At 36.2% G+C, this 20,498-nt stretch overlaps 1 long non-coding RNA gene across 1 annotated transcript in view; it reads left to right on the top strand.

The window, feature by feature from the left end:
• The first annotated feature begins 2,432 nt into the window (after positions 1 to 2,432).
• The window catches only part of LOC150109469 (uncharacterized), a 36,201-nt gene continuing 18,135 nt past the window's right edge, over positions 2,433 to 20,498 (top strand). The window contains exon 1 of the long non-coding RNA XR_016550364.1: positions 2,433 to 5,534. This is a non-coding gene — a long non-coding RNA (uncharacterized LOC150109469). The remainder of the gene's footprint in view (positions 5,535 to 20,498) is intronic.

Genomic DNA, 20,498 nt, shown 5'->3' with positions numbered 1-20,498 from the left:
GTTTATAAAATTTAATAATTTTATAGTTATTATTTCTTTAGAGGTAATAAATTTGGATTATGAATTCTGCAACAGAATTATTTATACTATTAGTTTGGATCTTAGAGGTCTATCTTACTGATAGTTTTTGTGAATACTGAGGAAAATTGTAAATTTAGTATAATGTTATTCAAATCATGTCAGTCAAATCATGAACCTGCATGATTTGAACAACTGATTAATATAAATCAATGAACTCGACAGCAATATGTAATATTTAATTATGATTAGTCAGTTTTAAGTCTGTTTTCAAGTAATAACTGGTGTTTCACTTTTGATTTGTACTCAAAAGTTATTCTTTTCAAGAATCAGCACTAAAATATTTAAGCCACAGATGCTGTTTTAGTTTCTTTATAGTTAATTTGATTACTTTATTGGTAATACCACCACCACCACCACCACCACCATCTTGATAGAAAACAATGTGCAATCAAAAGTAAATGTAAATAGCTCAAGATTTCCTTGACTCATTTTGTTGCTATTTTATCACTCATTCAGATGACTATATTTGACATTTCTTGATTATTTTATCTCTGGAAGTTTATTGCATATAGTCTAATTACTCACAGTGAGATGATCTTTCTTAGAGATTTTAACATCTATAATTCAGACTGGATCTTCTTTAACTTCACAGACTAAAATGGAAGAGAGAAGCTGAATTCTAACAAATTGGTCACCAGAATAACAGATAATTTTCATCGTTCTCTCAGCACCTGAGCTTTCTTAACTGGCTCTCCCTCCAAATACCCTGTGGATGTTAGTTCTTTTCTTGACAAATCTAACCATAACCTTGTCCATGTTTCTTTTTCTTTAGGTCATCTTTCTCTCAGCCTCGTATCTTGTAGCATAGTGCCAATGGGATGACCTGTGGGATTTCTATGCCTCTTTTTCATGATCTAATTATTGCTTCCACTCCCCTGATGCAGGTATTAATTGCTCTAATGAAATAACAAAAACTTCTTGTTGAAATCAGTCCTTTATTCTCCCTCAAAACTTCAACCCTCTCTCTTCCCTTGTTCTCCAGCAAATGTGCCAAAGCAGTCCATGACAAATTCAACATATATAATGGCTCAAGTTAAAAACTTCAGCTTCTCACTCAGCTGGAATTTTTCACTTCTGCTGATTTTTATAAAACAGATCTTTTTAAGGGTGAAAACCCTTACAAAGAGTGCTTTTCACCTATACAAAGGTCTGTTACCAAGTCTTTCCATTCCTGGTCTGTTACCAAAGATGTAGAGCAGAACTTCTGCTCTTCCAGGTTTCCACCTCTTTTTCTTCCTGATGGTACCAGGGGACGTCACCTAAAAATAAGGTAGACCAGACCTTTTAGCTTCAATCTTTACCTCTAACCATTGTCTAGATGACTTAGGTATTTCAGTAACACCCACAGTATGCTTCTGTGGGTGTTACTGAAATACCTAATCTCCTACTATTTCAGTAACAACCCACAGTATGCTTCTTTTATCTTTCACTAGAAGCATATCAGAAAAATAATCATTAGCCTTGATAATGATAAATCTCCTGTACCAGATGGTATCCCTCTAGTTGTACTAAAAAGAGTTGTGATCCAGAATTAACACCCATCCTGTATCACCATTACAAGCAGTTGTACTCGTCAGACATCTATCCAACAGTGTGGAAGCTCTTTACAGATGACCATTAGTTGGTCTGTAGAGAGCAGGAGCACTGAACATAAGTGGTTGTCTGAGTTGATGGCCCAGCCACCTCAGCTGACTTCTCTGAATTTTTTCTTTTATGACTCGTTGCTGTCTGGCTTCAAGAATGCCACGTGATCTTGCCATGTATATCCTAGTATTGATTGACAGCATATTGTCCCAATGCTATTGATAATTGTGATATTTCATGTCTCTGGGAACCATATAAATATGGTTCCCAGACATGGAATATCCCAAAATTCTACAAGTTAATTCCTTCACATATTTGGGATGCATGATTTCATGTGAAGATGAAAAGAACATAGATATGAAAATTACAAAATTCCTGTAAATAATGGGTGTAATAAATTGCATGCCTTAAACCCAACCTATTACATAGACTTAATTAAAAGTTTATAATACATTAGTTTTACCAACACTACTACTAAATGGAAGTGAAATTTAGACTATGAAACAAAAAAGATTATAAAAACAAAGAGACTATAAAAACAAAAATTAATAGCAGCTGAAATGAAATTTATAAGAAAAACAGCAAAATATACCTTATTTGATCATACAAAACAAATATAATGAGAGAATTAAATCAGGAACCAATAATATAGAAAATAAATATAAATGTAAATGGATGAAAATGTTAAAAGAATGCAAATGGAAAAACTAGTTTATTATAAACTATCAGGTTGTTTATTAAAGAGATTGATTGATGGGGCCAAAACAGGCCATATTGGGCTTAAATTCTTGAAGTGCATGAAGATGATAATGATCATAATGTTCACATGACAGAGATGTGATCTAGTACAGTGTTTCCAAACTCAAAGCATATCTGTGGTCAGTAAGATACTGTATTTCTTTGATTCTAAGATGGCATCAATTGTAAGGTGCACAATTATAATCTGTATTAACAAAAAAAAGTTATGATTCCAAATACAATTTATTGACAATATCTAAACTGTAGTAAATAATTTAATGTAGTTAACAATTTTTTTTACCATATACCTATTTCACTCCACAACTATCTGCATTCAAAACATTTACATTCAGTCTGATTTTTCTGAATCACTTTTTGACTCAAGAGTATTTTTATTTTGCCTTGTAAAATGTTGTCAATCCTAAATCCTAAACAAAATTTTAGGAACAAATCCTAAAACCCCATATCACCAGCCAGAGTTCAAGATCGGTACTATCAACATAAGAAGCCTGAATGGAAAAGAAATGGAGCTAGCTGAGGAATTGGATAAGCACCAGATCGACATAATAGGGATGACTAAAAAAAAAAAAAAAAAAAAAAACTGGTGAGATCTTTCTGAGCAATAAGAGGAATTTCAGAGAATTATAAGAGGTATTTCTCTACTGAGTGTTCCTGGTAAGATTTATTCCAGTATACTTGAGAAATGGTTGAGAAGGACTGTGGAAGGCTTGGTGAAGAACAAGCTGGATTGTTCTTCACCAAGCTATCTGTCTTCTCAACTATCTGTCGCTTTATGACAAATAGTTGAGAAGTTATGGGAATATAACAAAGATCTGTATTTAAGTTTTATCAATCTCGAAAAGCATATGACTAGGTGCCAAGAGAGAAGCTATTCAAAACGCTGCAGTTGTATGGTGTCAGTGGGGCATTATATCAAGCAGTACTTAGTCTTTATTTGAGCTGTAAGTCAGAAGTTAGAATTGAAGGAAGTACAGGAAGATGGTTTTATGTTAAATCTTGTGTCAGACAAGGATGTACATTATCCCCTCTGTTATTCATTATCTATATGGATTGCATTATGAAAGAAAGTGGTATTAAACCTGATATCTCCAATTTGGATATCAGGTTTAATACCAGATATGATGATGTTATATTTCTAAATAAATCCGCTACAAGTGTGCAAGATTCCCTAACTAAAATGAATAACTGTTGTAATAGATATTGTATGACGGTCAGCAATAACAAGACAAAGACAATGAAAATAGGCAGAAGCATTGAAAATATCAACTGCATTGTAAATGGAGAATCTATAGAACAAATAAAACATTTCAGCTATTTAGGCACAATTTTTAGTGAAGATGGTAAATTAAATATGGATATAGACAACAGAATCAACAAAGACAGTATGGTAGGAAGTCAACTGAATAAATTTATATGGAATAAGAAAGAAATTATTCAAAACACTAAATTAGTTGTATACAAGACAGTGTTCAAACTAATTTTAACTTATGGATCTGAGAGCTGGGCTAGAAGTAAAACGCTTGACCAAAGACTGGAGACCAACAGATATGAGAGTCCTGAGAAAGATTAGGGTGTGAACAGATGGCATCAATGGCAATATCATGTTAAAATCGAGGAAATTAGGAAAGAACTTTACATTGTTAACATCCAGGAATGTGTTAGCAGAGGTAATCTCAGATGGAATGGTCACTTAAACAAAACGGGAGAGGAAAGATTAGCAAAATAAGTGTTCTCTGCCAAGTTGGCAGGAAAAAGACTGGAGACCAGAGGAAGACCAAGATATAGGTGGGTTGATACAGTAAAAAGTGCCTTAGAAGATAGAAATGTAAGATCTGACAATATTGGAGTCTTGACAGGTAACTGATTGATTTGGAGGAAAATTGTACATAGGAAGTTAGTAATGATGTAAATTTTTCATGTAGTACTATCATGTCCTGTACACCTCTTGAGGATACATGCCAGGAATTTGACGATGATGTAAAATGTTGTCCTCTTTGCCATCTAATATGCTACTGATGGCATTTCTTAAATGAGTGTTCCATCAATGTTTCTGGCATTTTCTTCCAAGCAGTTCACTCATTCAGCTAGTTTTGAGAGTGGTGCTCTTTGTCTTATCAGAAGGCATCAAAAGGAAGGTTTTCAGGTTACTGCCAGAACTGATATTCCTTCATCAAATGGTTTAAATCCTAAAATGATTTGTTAACCGAAACATCAAGGGCTTGCAATTTAGTAGTCATGCCTCCAGGAATAACATTGAAGGCACATTGCTTTTCAGTAAGCCATTTTTTAAGTACTCAGATCAGTGTCCACAAAATGCATCAAGAGGTAACAGTTAAGTGGGATATGTAGAGTTCCTGAATGTCTGTTCCTGATGACCTCTAGTCATTCTTCCATTAATTATGCTTTCATTCATTCCTTTTTTTTTTTCTTTTTTTCCTCCCTCCTAGGAATCATTTTCCATTTTAAAAATTACATATGAGACAAATCGGCCATTAGCAGGTATGCATAACACCACAGTGATGTGCTGATTTTCATAACCTGTGTACTGACAATTGATAATTTTTTGACAGCTGTTGTAAGATTCATCCCATTTTAAGTGATGTTAAAACATGAAAAAATGTGCTCCTTTGAATTGAAAATTTGAAATATCCAGACTGTTAAAATTATTTAGGTAATAAATTCTTCAATAAGTACAATCAAGAGTATTTATTTACTTTTTTAATTACTGAAATCAGGACTTGACAAATATGATTGCCCCCTTGAACTTTTTTGAGTAGATTTTGCCCTCAATAGATGGCAAAATCTACTGGTGAATAGCTGCAGATTGGACAGAATAGGATATCTTTTAATTAAAAATAACTTTTTAAACAAATTCTTTTTAACTTTAAGAAGAATATGTGTAATGCAAATCGAATTCTAGTATCAAAAATTAATGTAGCAAATTATATTTAAAAAAAAAAAAAAAATTAGTATTTATATAATTTTTCCTATTATTATTTATTGATTTCTTCTTGGAAGCACAATGGAAATGTTCTCCAAGCAACAATACAGCTACTAATCACTTTTTGGAACTCTTATTGAATTCCATATAGTGGAAGGAGCGATCTTGGGTGAGTACTTTTTTTGTGGCAAGATTTTGGATAATTTGTCAATTCATGATTGAAATAAATCTCCAAATATCTGATTTCTCACACTTAGTCAAATGTAGAAATAGCTATCAGTCATTTTTGTAGAACTTATTAAATAAGCTTGTTATTAAATTTTTAAAGCTATATTTGGTACTGCAATGTACTGTTCAGGATGGAAAGATATATATATATATTCTCCCCCCCCTCCCCCAAAAAAAAAAAAAAAAAAAAAAACTGTATGAGTAGCATCGGTAAGCCCTGTGATGGGCAGCCTATTAGTAGGTATTAATGCAAATATTGAATGGGAAATGAGATGGCAATTTAGTATGATTTGTCGAGCACATTACATCTTGTATTGGTTTAAGTCAAACATATATTATGAAACTATAACATAATTAAATGTTGTGCTATATGAAATATCACTCAGTTGAACATATAGAGTGAGAGTTAGAAAGAAATCAGTTAGTCATACTTTGTAGTACCCCAAATATGAAATTTCTTTTGTAAGTCAGCTCAGAGAACTGATGGAATCCATGTCAGAATTATTATTATTATTATTTAGGCCTCCAAGGAGTCAAAAGACTCGTCGCGGGAGGTCCTTCCTAGGAAACACAAGTCTATCATGACATCGTGGAAAGTCCCTCCTAGGAAACACAAAGTCCATCATACCACTTCTTAAACTCCTTAACTGTTCTCGCTCTCACCACCCTTATCAGGCAATGCATTCCACGGTTCAACCACCCTCCATGCAAAGAAACCACTCCTCACCCTCTTGCTCACAGTTTCATTTCATAACTTCCAGGGATGGCCCCTTGTCATCACTCCTTCCCGCTTTTCAACCAAGCGAAAGACTCCCCAGTGTCAACCCTGTAACCACCTCATAACAGTTTAAAAGTCTCAATCATATCACTTCCCTCTTCTATCCACCAAACTATGCAGTCCACATTCCCTCAGCCGATCCTCATAACTAAACATTGTTCAGTCCTGAAACCATCTTTGTTATTTGCCTTTGTACCCTTTCCACTATTAATTCAGTCCCCTTCAAATCCTGGGGACCAAACCTGAGAACAATAGTCTAAGTGTGGTCTCATCAGGGTCTTATACAACAGAATGATAACTCTTTTATCTCTGCAGGTCAGCGTCCTTCTCATTATTGCAGCAATCCTCTGTGTTACCTTCATCACCTTTGCGATATGTCCCCTGAATTTCAGGTGTCTATCAATCATCAACCCCAGATCTCTTGTCTCACCTACTTCCTCCAGTATAGCTCCTCCAATAAAGTATGCAGCTTCCCATCGATATGTCCCAAACCTCAAGACCTTACATTTTGCTGCATTAAACCGATACCCCCATTCATTTGCCCATCTGTCTAGCTTATTCAAACCCTCTTGCAGGACTACCACATCTACACTATTGCTAATAACCCTTCCCGGCTTCACATCATCTGCAAACAACTGAATATCCCCCTGCAATCCACTGACAATGTCATTGATATAAAGGATAAACAATATAGGTCCCAGTACTGTGCCCTGTGGGATAGAGATCCCAGACACATTGGAAAAAAATATGGGACACTTATGACTGAGGGTGAAAGTTTAGTATGCGCATCCATCACATATGCCAGTGTTACAAAATGATTCTAACTTTCCAAGTGTGTGCGTGGTAAGGTTTACTGTGCACACACTTTACTAAGTATAAGTAAACAAATAGTAAATCAAATTGTTAGGCTGCATATTTTCATTAAGCCACTTTAAGTTGCCTTCGAATGGTTTTTTACTTACTATTATAGATACAAAATAGATTGTTGCATTATAGATATATAGGAAATGTATTATAGATACAAAATACAGTAATGCTCTTCTCACCTGACAATATTCTTATTTATCAATCAGTCTTGCCCACTCTTGAAATACTTTTCTGAAGAATGAATTTCACTTAACAATTGTTTGTTTTTAAGAATCATGTCATGAAAAGCTACACAATCCTCACTAAAGAATGATTTTACAGTTTTTACAGACAATTTGTTTTTCTCATCAGTCCACAGTGCGTTCATACGAGAAAACAATCTTTTGACACACGCATTTGTTCCAGGGATACACATAACAAACTCCACTACTTGCTTTAAATTTGATAGTTCTCTCTCAACATTTTTTAAGAGATCCACCCAGACTTCATCTAAATGTTTGGATTTCAAAATGTCCACTTCACTATCTTCTTTGGACTTCAGAGCTGTTTTCACTATCATTACTTCATCAAACAAATCAGATTCAACAATGTTTGACATGACAGCGGTTTGATTGATAGTTTGGACTGTTTGAAGAACATTTTCCCAACATAATGCTGTTCTCGGTTTCACCCAAGACATACTGTCTAATTTCAGCATATACTGTGACCATTCTTTTATATATAACACGTGTTGTAGAAATCAATTTTATGAGACTGGAATGCCTTTTCACTAATCAATCCTTCCTCTTGCAACTAATGAAGTAGCTTCTTTTCAGTGGTAGTTGTCAAATTTTCATCTCTTCTCATTTCAGTTTTTCCAACCAGTGACTGTATAATTGACTGTGCTTCAACGAAAGATATCATTTCGCTTTCTATGCTCCTGATAGTAGTATGGAACATTTCACATTGCAACTCCAGAAAAGCAGAAAACAGCTTCAACACTGGGTTCTGGAAAAAGTCTTTCAACATTGTCGGACATTTATCTATTGAAAGAAAATAGGCTTTAAGTCCTTCATACATTTCATTCAACCTTTTGATAGCTGGATGCAACGAAGACAGCCACCTTGTCTTCGAGTGTCCTAGAACTGTTTTATGCTCATTGTCCACAAATTCACAAAATTCTTTTAGGGACTGGACTCTTACAGAGTATATATACAAGTGTTGAAATATTTTAGCTATAACAGCCTCAGTGTCTACAGGCAATGTATCAGCTGCAGTTTGCACAGCATTATTTAAAATATGAGCTGAGCAACCAACTCCAATCAATCCACGGCCAAACCTAGTTCTCAATTTATGGTACACGTTTCTTCCCTTTCTCGAACATCCACCGAAATTAGTATTAGTATTGTCCGCTGACAAGGCTATGACTTTATCTTTAATCTTCCAAGATTTTAACAAGTCCCATATGTAATCCGTCGTTTTGCACTTTCACTAGGAAGGTCTGTAAATTCTAGAATCATGGTTTTAACACCTTTTTCTGGAACGAAATATCGAACTATCAATGGCACTAATTTTGAAGCATCAATCAGGATAAATATATAATTTGCTTTCTCCATTTCCAGTTTGAATTGCTTGATTGCAAATGGAGCCAAAACATTTACAATTAACGCTCATGTTTTTGTTTACCCAAACATAAATTTTATACCATATAACTTACATATTATTTTAGATGTACAATCCATTGATCGAAAATTCTGGTTTTGAAAACACGTGTGATGCACAAAAGTTGCTTCTTCTGCAGCAAGATTCTTTTCCACTTCCTCCATCTCTTTCTTGGTAAAGAAATCACTGACTTTTGCACTTGTAATAGCTCGAGATGCAGATTTATGTCTTTCATAGCAGTGTGCTGGGTAATGTTGGACTTTCCGCCTTGCTCAATGCTAAACAATCGCCAAAAACCATACACTCCATTTTATCTGTCTCACCCAATTTAGTAGATTTTTTTAAAAATGGAAATTGAGTTTTTAAAACGTCTGTATAATCACACTTCCCTTTCAGCATTTTCAACGTTCAACAGGGCCACAGGAGAATTGAAAAACCATACATTTTAACAGCAGCCATACAATAATTAATACTCTGCAAGCACCAACCTGTTTCTCTCGGAGCAAGCTTCTAAAATGGCATGGGCCAAGCGGACTGTTCCATGCTATTTAAAGCTGAGCTAATATCACCACACCAAAATATCAATGCACATGCGCACTGTTCTAATGAACTAATCATTGTAGTAGTGTTGCCATCACTCTCCTTGAGAAAATAACAACGCATCTACAGTTCTCTGTAATGACATCAATGTTTGTAATAGAATAGAAATTGTAACTCATCGATTTTGTTATTCAGTCTTGAACTCTAAAATAGAGGACAAAAAGCTGTCCTGAAGAGTTTTCTCGGGACAACGGGACGCATTAGCCAAAAACAGGGTGATCCTGTATTTTATAGCAAGTCTGAGATCCCTACTGTGGGACCCCACTTGTAACCCTCTGCCTCCTTGAAACTGCCCCATCATATGCAACTCTCTGATACCTATTGGACAGCCAATCCTGACATCCAAACCCATGTGCTGCAACTTTAATATCAGCTTATCATGTGGCACCCTGTCAAATGACTTAGTTAAATCCAAGAAAATGACTATATGCCTTTCTCTCGTCTACTGCTCTTGTAACTTTATTATAAAAGGCTAGAATATTACTAAAACAAGAGCTCCCCTTCACAAATCCATGTTGATTCTCAAGGATAATATTACCCTCATCTGCCCAATGTTGTATACGGTCCCTAACTAATTTCTTCAAGATCTTAACAACTACCAATGATACATAAACTGGCCTATAATTAGACACTTCTAGTCTGCAACTGCCCTTATGCAAGGGCACTATCTTTCCCTCCTTTCATTCCCTGGGTATCTTTCCTGTAGCCAGAGTTTCATTGAAAAGCCAGGTCAAAGGAGCTGTCAGTTCTTTAGCACATTTTCTCAAAACCCGTGGTAAAATACTGTCCAGTCCCACAGCTTTACTGACATCCAGAGTACTCAGTATTTGGAACACGCTCTCCTCCTACACCTCTAAACCTCGAACCTGCTCTATCCCTCTAGTATTAAAATTTACTTCTCCAGGATGAAATACACCAATAAAGTGTTCATTGAACAATTTCACTATGTCCTCTGCATCAGTCACTCTATTCCCATTTTTATCCCACAATGTCATTCTTCCACAATAATTTCTTCTCCTACTAGCCACATAGCTAAAAAATTCCCTAGGATTTTCTTTGGATCTTAGGGCCAATCTCTTCTCATATTCCAGTTTCGTCTTCCTTACCATACTAGTCACTCTCCCGGCCTGTGTCTTATATTCTTCATGCATCTGGTTTCACCTGTCTCCTTATATATCTCTTCCATGCTGCTTTTTCACATGCAGTTCCTGTTTAATATTGTTTGTCATCCACCAAATTCATTGTGGAATACAGAAAAATTGTGGAATACAGCTTACTATTGCTGCTAACAAATATTCCTTCACAATTTCCCAAGCACTAATGATATCCTGGCCTTCCAATTTCTCCCTCCAGGAAACTTCCCCAAACTGATGTCTAAGACTATTATAATCACCTGCCTTATAATTCCACATATGTTCCCATCTCTTTGATACTCCTGCATGTCTATTCATCTTCCAAATCAAAACCATATGGTCACGCTCTCTAACTTGTGGGAGAGATGTCATCTCAGTTATTATCAACTCTTCTGATGCTATGACCAAATCCAAAACTCTTGAGCCTCTTGTTTCCTTTATCACATGTTGCCTAAGACATTTGTCCCTCAAGAATTCTAGAAATTCCATTCCCTTGTTGCTACGTGCATCTTCCTCTCCCCAATTTATACTGCTGTAGTTAAAATCTCCCATAACAATCATTCTTCTTGCATTTGCCAAGCTCAACTGTCTAAACATCTCCTGGTCCCCACCCTCTGTGCTGTTTGAATTGTAGCAACACCCCACTAAATATCCTGTCTTGCCCATCTCTACCTCACACTATATGCTTTCAAAATCATTAGTGTCACTGCCTTCCAAGCCCTCCACTCTTAGAGGACATAAGCCGTCACTTATCGTAAACATTACTCCACCACCATGATTTCCCTTCCTATCCTGCCGAAAAATGCTGTACCCTGCTACTTCTATTCCTGTTATTATATCCTCTTCTGTCAACCATGTCTCAGTGATCCCAATAATTGTTCGCCAGGCTGATGCTATCAGTACCACCAATTCCTCTCCTTTATTTTGGATACTCCTGGCATTAGTATAAAGCATAAAAATGCCAGTTTCTATACCCAGCATTATCCCCTCTAGACTCCACTGTGCTCAGTGTTACCTGATGTCGTCCGGCTTCTCCCAAGTACCCATTCCCACAAGAGGCCAATCCTGCTACCATCCACCTTGGACATTCTAGTTTCCCTGCATTGACACACTGACTCGTTCAGAACAGCAATCTCTCCAGATGCCTACGTCCTTCCTTATTCAAATACAAGCGGTCTCTCGCATACAGTTCCTCTCTGTCCTCAAATACCCTCCAAGCATCCACATATTCCAATCCTCTCTTCTGACACATTCTAGCTATTATGTTATTCAATATTACTGCTCTCCTGCTCAGGTCACTATCATACCTACGAAGGTTGGTCGATTGGTAGAGCCTCTGCTACTAATGGCTCAGTTAAGTAAGTTTGAGCGCGGTTAGTAGTTGGGAGGGGGGCCAATCGTTCGATGCTGTCGGCACACTCTCCCTCGATGAGTCTTTGGACTCCCTGGAGGTGTCAAAATAATAATAATAATAAAATACCTAGGCAACACACACACTATCTTTCCTCTCTGCTTATTAAAAATATTAAGATTGATCTGGACTTCATTAGTATTCAAGAAGAGCTAATCTAAGAACTGGGAGATAGAAGATTAGTAAAATGCATTTGAATAGCAAGAAAAGATCTCGAAGAAGATTTAGAATTAAGTGGATTTTTTTTTTTTTAATCAATCATGCATATCAAAGTTTACAAGGCCTGTAATAAAGAAATGTATCTGTGGGCTAGGGTCAAGAGTAAAGTTATCGGTGGTATTCCTCTTAACCACCCAACTGGCACTACACATAAAATATCAAAAATATATGCTGTGTATTCATGTTATTTCTTTATTATCCAAAGGGTATATTGCCTTCAATAGACACTTCACATCCATGTAATTATGGACTTATATACATGTCGAGGCTGCAGAACAGTGGTTAAAAGAGAAAGTTGTAGTCTTGGTGGAATACCTCATATAGAAGGCTGTTCCACATCTCAAGTGGGTGAAATGAGAAATGGCTGGCAGCTGGTAAGTGAGTCAGAAGTTCAACTGTCAAAGGATGTTGGATAGCTGTTGCTATAGGATTGACAGAAACAGGTGGCAATGGATGCTAGATCTGCTGAACAACACCGTGGCAATATCTAGAAGAGAAATAGTGCAGAAATTGTCTGTGAGAGAGAGGAATGAGTCATTAATCAACCAAACTGTGCTTTCTGAAAGACAAGAATTTTTAAGAAACACAATATAAATTTAACTTATGTATATATTTTATTAGTATGAAATTTTTGCCCTAATATCAAGGGCATCTTCAGGATAACTCAAACAAGAACAGAAACCAGTAGATTAAAAACTTAAATGCAGCGAACTGCGTGTACATGATGTAGAGTGCCATAATCTAATTAGATTAAGGCTCTAGTAAAAATAACTTTAACAACAGATTTTAAATAAATAAAAATTAAATTCAGATAATTGTGAAAAACTATTTCCCATAGGAGAGATAATTTAAGTCTATTCCTTCTATTTGAATTCAGTCGATGTAGCAAGTCTCACTAATTTCTTGGTATAGACAGATATCAAAAAGTGGTATATGGAGCAGAAGAATCGAGGCAAAAACAGATGACTAGTGGTGTGCCCAAGGTTCAGTACTGGGATAACTGTTGTTTAATTTGTACGTAAATGATATAGAAAATAACCTGAAGGGAAATATTCAGTTATTTGCTGATGATGTGAAATTAGGCATAGTAATAGTTAATCAAGGCAATGTGGTGAGCTTGCAGGACGATTTAAATAGGCTGTCAGCATGGGCAAAAGATAATGGGTATCAGTTTAATGTGGAGAAATGTACAGTTATGCTTTTTGGGATAAATAGATTACAAACTGTATATCACACCGATGGCACTGTACTCCAGAAATAGGTGAGGCTATCGATTTAAGGGAGAAGGGGTAGTAGACATTTAAAGTTTAAAGGACATATTGCTAAGGTTGCTAAAGTAGCTCATGTGATTACTTGGTTATTGAAGAGCACACTAACAAGTAGAGATAAGGAAGTTGTTATCCCACCTTTTTAATTATTAAGAGATCTCATTGGAGGCCACATACTACATGCACCAGCTATTATACTTGTTCTTAAATTCATTCACATTGCTTGCACACACAACATCCATTAGCATCCATTCCAATCACACACTGCTCTATGAGAGAAAAATTTAGATCTCATCCCCTTCTTAGTGGCATTCATTCTCAACTTCTAAGGATGTCCTCTTGTTGAAAGGTTTTCACCTGGTTATATTATAAATTAAAGATACCAAGAAATTATATACTTGGTTTAATCCATTATTCAAGTGTAAACAAACAAAGTTTGCACTTGAAGTATCTTTCAGGACTTGGCAAAGGTGGTATAACTTCTCATCACTTGCCTCGGTATCCCATAATGCAAAGCACATCTCCTTGCTGATATGTATAATGCTATGCATTAAGGGAAGGGTCACTACCCAGAGCAGTTTTGAGGTTTATTGAGGTCTCATCAGTGGGAGCCAGACCCAGAGGTGGTGATACTAAGGTGGAAGTAATGGAGAAGTCATATTTCCATATACCAGTAATAAGTGATATCCATGGGGCAACTTGTGGCAATGGTAACTAGTAATAAGTGTTTCCATATACCTGTAATATAAAAAGGTGTGACACTTTTTGGCAACTGGTATATGGAAATATGACTTCTCCATTACTTCCACCTTAGTATCACCACCTCTGGGGCTGGTTCCCACTGATGAGACCTCAATAAAGGTTGAAACTGGTCTGGGTAGTGATCCTTCCCTTAATGCATAGCATTATACATGTCTGCAAGGAGATGTGCTTTGCATTATGGGATACTGAGGCAAGTGATGAGAAGTTATACCACCTTTCCCACAAGTTGCCCCAGTCCTGAAAGATACTTCAGGTGCAAACTTTGTTTGCTTACACTTGGATAATGAATTAAACCCAGGTACAGGTATCCCTTGCTTAACGCAGGGTTTGATTAATGCGGCAAAATTAATTGTGGAAATCCCTTGATATACGCAGCAAGAGTTTTGATTAACGTACCTTTAACCCTGTGGAGCTCGCAGCTGATCAGACAGATACATAGAAAATGTTTCATTTAATATAAATATTCTTACACAATTCAGTGTAATTGTATCTGAGAGATACCCCGACCTCCGATGTCAGTATGGTATGGTTCAGTTGTTTTTTTTATTTAATTCTTTGTTCATTAATTTCTAGATTGCAACTGAAAATAAATAAACCATCATGTATTACCGAAATAGAGAGCCAAAGGCTTATTTATCATACATGTCCTCCAGGAGATGTGCTATACAATGTAAAGAATGTAAAGTTTACATTATGGAAAATACTAAGGAAAGTGATCTTTCGCTTCCTCCACCTTTACGATGAGTTGCCCATAAGGTTGCTTATGCTTGCATCTGCCGAAACTTTTAGTTTCATATATTTCGGGACGAAACTCTTGTAGTTTCTATATTCGGCTATGAAATAATGTTGGATTCAATATCCATTTAATTTGTACCATCATGTATTATATTTGCAGTGTTTTTTTTTATGTTTTATTGCATTTTAGCACATACTAGTAATGAATGTATCTCTCAGATATACCGTGACCTACGCTGCAATTTTTACCACCGCAAGCTCTGCATAAATTTGTAACGTAAAAACATGTAAATCTCATGGCATGAGCATGATGACGTCATTCCTCCTACGCACCCTCCTATGAATTATTAATACAATAATCTATCATGGATGAATTGTTATTTTTACCATTGATTATTAGATTTGATTAATGCAATTTTGATATGTGCAGTAACATCGGGGGATACCTGTATATAATTTCTCTATATCTTTAATTGATGTCCTCTTGTTTTTTTCCCACACTCCATAAAATGAAAAATGTAAGATCTCCAGGGAGTCAGTGACTCATTAAGGGAGGGCACATACTTATACTTGTTTTGAATTCATTCACACTGCTTGCACATAACATTCAATGGCATCCATTCCAATCTCACACCACTCTATGGGAGAAAAATTCAGATCTCCGCCCCTTCTTAGTGGCATTCATTATCAACTTTCAATGATATCCTCTTGTCTTTTTTCCAATCTCCATAAAATGAAAAATTCCATTGACTGAAATCCTGTATGAGCCTTTCAGAAATTTGTAACTCTCAATCATATCACTCCTCTTTACTAGCATCTGCAGCCTACAAATTTTTGATCTGTCTTCATAATCAATATTCTGCAAACCTGATATCATTTGTAATGCTCACCTTTGACAAAAAAATTTACATCATTGCCAACCTCCTATCTACAATTTTCCTCCAAATCAGTCTGTTACTTATGTAACACCAACCAATATAAGATCTGATAATGACTCCAACATTATCAGATCTTATATTTCTATCGTCTAAGGCACATTGTACTGTATCAAACCACCTATATCTTGGTCTTCCTCTGGGTCATTTTCCTGCCAACCTGGCAGAGAACACTTCTTTTGCTAATCTTTCCTTGCCCATTATGTTTAAGTGACCATACCACCTGAGATTAGTTCTGCTAACGCATTCCTGAATGCTGACAATAATCAAGTTCTTTCCTAATATAATCGTTTTTAATATGATATTGCCATTGATGCCATCTGTTCACGCCACTCATCTTTCTCAGGACTCTCATATCTGCGGTCTCTAGTCTTTGGTCAAGTGTTTTACTTCTGACCCACCTCCCAGATCCATAAGTTAAAATTGGTTTGAACACTGTCTTGTATACAGCTAATTTAGTGTTGTTTAGACTAATTTCTCTCTTAATCCATATGAATTTATTCAATTGACTTCCTACCATGCCAGCTTTGTTGATTCTGTTGTCTATTTCCATATTTAATTTACCATCTTCACTAAAAATCGTGCTACGTAGCTGAAATGTTTTACTTCTACCACAAATTCTCCGTTCACATGCAGTTCACATTTTCAAAGATTCTACATATTTTCATTGTCTTCGTCTTCTTATTGCTGACCTTCATACCATATCTATTACAACAGTTATTCAATTTAGTCAGGGAATCTTGCAGACTTGTAGCGGATTTATTTAGAAGTATAACATTGTCTGCATAAAGCAAAGAGCTGACATTAACATCCCCAATTTTGACATCATGTTTAATACCACTTTCCTTCATAATGTGATCCATATAGATAATGAATAACAGAGGGGATAATGTACATCCTTGTCTCACACCAGATTTAACATTAAACCATCTTCCTGTACTTACTTCAATTCTAACTGCTGACTTACAACTCAAATGCAGACTAAGTATTTCTTGATTATAATGCTCCATTGACACCATATAACTGTAGCATATCGAATAGCTTCTCTCTTGGCACCTTGTCATATGCTTTTTCCAGATTGACAAAACTTAAATACAGATCTTTGTTATATTCCCATGATTTCTCCACTATTTGTCGTAAAGTGAAGATCTGATCCTGACAGCCTCTATTTGGCCTGAATCCAGCTTGTTCTTCAACAAGCTTTTCCTCCACAATTCTTCTCAACCGTTTCTCAACTATACTGGTATAAATCTTACCAAGAACACTCAGTAGGGAAATACCTCTGTAATTCTCACATTCAGTTTTATTTTCCTTTTTATATGTGGGTACTATGAGAGCTTTACTCCAATCATCGGAAATTCGTCCCTCTGTCCAGGCTTTGTGAGCTATGCAGTGCAGCCACTGTAAGACTTTTATACCACCATACTTCAGCATTTCTGGTTGAATATCATCTACTCCTGCTGCCTTTCCACATTTCAGGCCTTTGGTGGCTTTTTCTACTTCAAGTATGGTTATGTATTCCTGACTTGACTGTATGCCTGTTGAGTATTATTTACCACTGTGATATCACTGCTTGTTTCATTTAGCAATTTGTCAAAGTAATACTTCAAGGATATCTTTTTCTGTCGTTTTCATGTCATCTTTATCATCTCCTTTTACAGCACTCTTTCCACCATTTCTAAGCTTCTTCAAGAACCTCCAGAATATCTTACCACCTTCTTGATATTTATTTTCTATGTTCTTGCCAAAGTCCTCCCATGACTTTTGTTTAGCTAGTTTTACAAAGTGTTTAGCTTTCTTACATTTGTTTCTGTATTCTCTAATAGCACTAGCTGATTTATTTGCCAATAACTTTTGATATGCTTTCTTCTTTTCCTTCACTGGCTCTTTAACTTCCTGTGTCCACCATGGAGTTCTGATTTTTCTATCCTTGCAGACAACCTCACCACATGTCTCTGTGGCTGAATCAATCAGGGTTTTCTTCAAGGCTTGCCACTGAATCTCCAAGGTTTGGTTCCTGTTCTCAAATTCTCATTTTTTCTTCAATAATCTTTGTGTATTTTAGTCTACAGTTCACATGTGAGAGTTGCTTAACTTTAATTCTCTTTAAAACCTTACATGTCATTCTTTTCAATATGAAATTCAATTTTATCCTGCTCAAGACTAAATAGTGATCACTTCCAATTTCAAATCCTCTGTACACTCTGGTGTCCTGCACCAGGGAGAAAACATCACTATCAGCAATAACATAGTCAATGAAACTTTTCTTATTCCTTGCCTCTTCTCTCCATGTGAATTTGTGCACATTTTTATGTTGGAACATGGTGTTAGTAATAACCAGTCCATGTCCTGAGCAGAAATCCAACAGGTATTTGCCATTATTATTAGTTTTGTTCTTTTCTCCAAATTTTGCCAAAATATTTTTGTATGTCTGACAATCATTTCCTACTCTGCTATTTAGATTCCAACAAGGACCAACTTTTCCTTTTTCATTGTGTCAGTTGCTTTCTCTAAAGCCTCAAAAAATTCCTCCACTTCTACCTTAGTAGAACCTTCTTTGGGACCATAGACACAAATAAGTCTCATTGTCCAGTTCCCCATTCTGATATTGTCCACATCACCCTACTTGAGACTGCTTGCCATTCAAGAAGATTAGCCTCGTATTTAGTGTTGAATACTATGGCTACTCCTTTTCCTTCATTGTAATTGCCTGAATATAATATTTTGTTTTGTTACGTCTTCATTTTCCATAATTTATCTATTTTATTCACTCTATAGGGCCTCAAAGGTTATCTAGTAACTTGATTCCTGTGAGACATCCCCCTTTTAACTCAGGCAAATTTGTTTGATTAATTGCTGCACCAGCCTAAGTCTAAGGATAGAAATATCTTATCCTAGGGAAAGTTCACAGAGATTAAGTGTCACCAATAATATTAAAATAGATCAGGGAGCTGTGAATACCTTAGCTTTGTAGTCGTAGCCCTTTTACTCTTAATTTTCTTTGAATATTCCCCGCATGCAAAGGTTTGATAATTTTATGAGCTGTGAAGTCAGTCAACATGCTCAGAACACACACATGCATAAATTAGAAAACATGTTTATTTTACAACTAAAGATTACAAAGAAAGGCGTAATGTTAATGGCAATACTAAGATAAAGAATTGTTTAGAATTTCACGCACAACTCTCTCTAACTTAATATATACAAATCATTGTTATATTAAAGAATCATTTATGCAACTACTACATTAATCACATATTATCTGGTGCGTATTTGGCACAAAGCATTATTCAGGTTCTTAGATCACACAATACTAGGATTCTCAGACAAACAGTCCGAGATTTTCAAGTGTCCCTGACTATATTAAGTCATCAAAGTTCACTTCACTTCAGAAAGGATCTAAATTTCTTCCATTCACATATATCTAAACAATGTAACAAGAAATTTACTGTACTTATCAACACTGCACAGTCTGCATCAAGATCTTCTCATCTGTCACTTCTACTGGAATTTCACTGTTGTTACAACACTCTGCCATGTGGGAATCACGTGCACGATATGAATCTGCACTCGTCTTTGCTATTTAACATCTGCTTGCTTTCGCCGATGGCCCACGATTTGGATCTACCATTGTCTGATGCATCGCCTTGCCGCTACTTATGCTAGTCAGCTATCGGAACGTAGAGACTCGACATCGCGTTCTTAGCACGATGAGAAAACTGGAACAGAGAAATTAAATCGTGGCTTATTCAGACCTGCACTGCCATATTTATTTCATTTCTCAGTGCCCTCTTTTTGGCTTCAAATCTCACACATGGGAAACCCCTATTCGTTCTGACTGGGTGACATCATTCTGCCACCTTTTGGAGTCTTGTATTTTCGGGAACGTGTGGCCCCGAATGTCTTCCACGAATTCTTCAGCCTCAGTCGTTGCGTCATAACCTTGGTATTTCTGCAACTGTTGACCTTTTGTTGGTAGTGTGTTAACCTTCTTGCATGCACAGCTTTAATTCTACCGGTTAAGTTTTCACATATATTCAAAATACATTATTTCTATTTCATCGTTTTAGATTGCATAAAACCTCAGGTTTAATACTTCGTCTTTTATGTTATTCTTTCCACGTCAACATGATATTGTTTTCTTGATAAATTTAAGTTTGACTGCTAAAAGGGACAATATGTTCATCCATTTAAGCACCTCCTGTTAGATTCTGTATGGGTGACTCTTTTGTGAATAGTTTTCCATTCACGATATAACAGTATTTATTGCTCACAATATAACACAAAGATCTCACCAGTTTTTGTCTTTTTTATTTCAGTCATCCCTATTATGTCGATCTGGTACTTATCTAATTCCTCAAGCTAGCTCCATTTCTTTGCCATTCAGGCTTCTTATGTTGATAGTACCGATCTTTAACTCTGGTGATGTTGAGTTGTGGTGCATTTTCAGATTTGTTCCAGTAGCTGACCTTTCGCTGTTCACCCTGGTTCCCTGGCGAAAACAACAGGGGCCTTGTTTAACCGGGGAATGCCCCAGCCGGCATGAAATTTTGTAT

The sequence above is a fragment of the Typopeltis vanoorti genome, chromosome 2 (genome assembly GCF_054136105.1).
Source record: "Typopeltis vanoorti isolate ZY-2024b chromosome 2, IOZ_Tvanoo_1.0, whole genome shotgun sequence".
NCBI lineage: Eukaryota > Metazoa > Arthropoda > Arachnida > Uropygi > Thelyphonidae > Typopeltis > Typopeltis vanoorti.
The sequence above is the reverse complement of the archived record's forward strand: the minus strand, read 5'-3'. Positions and strand labels throughout refer to the sequence as shown.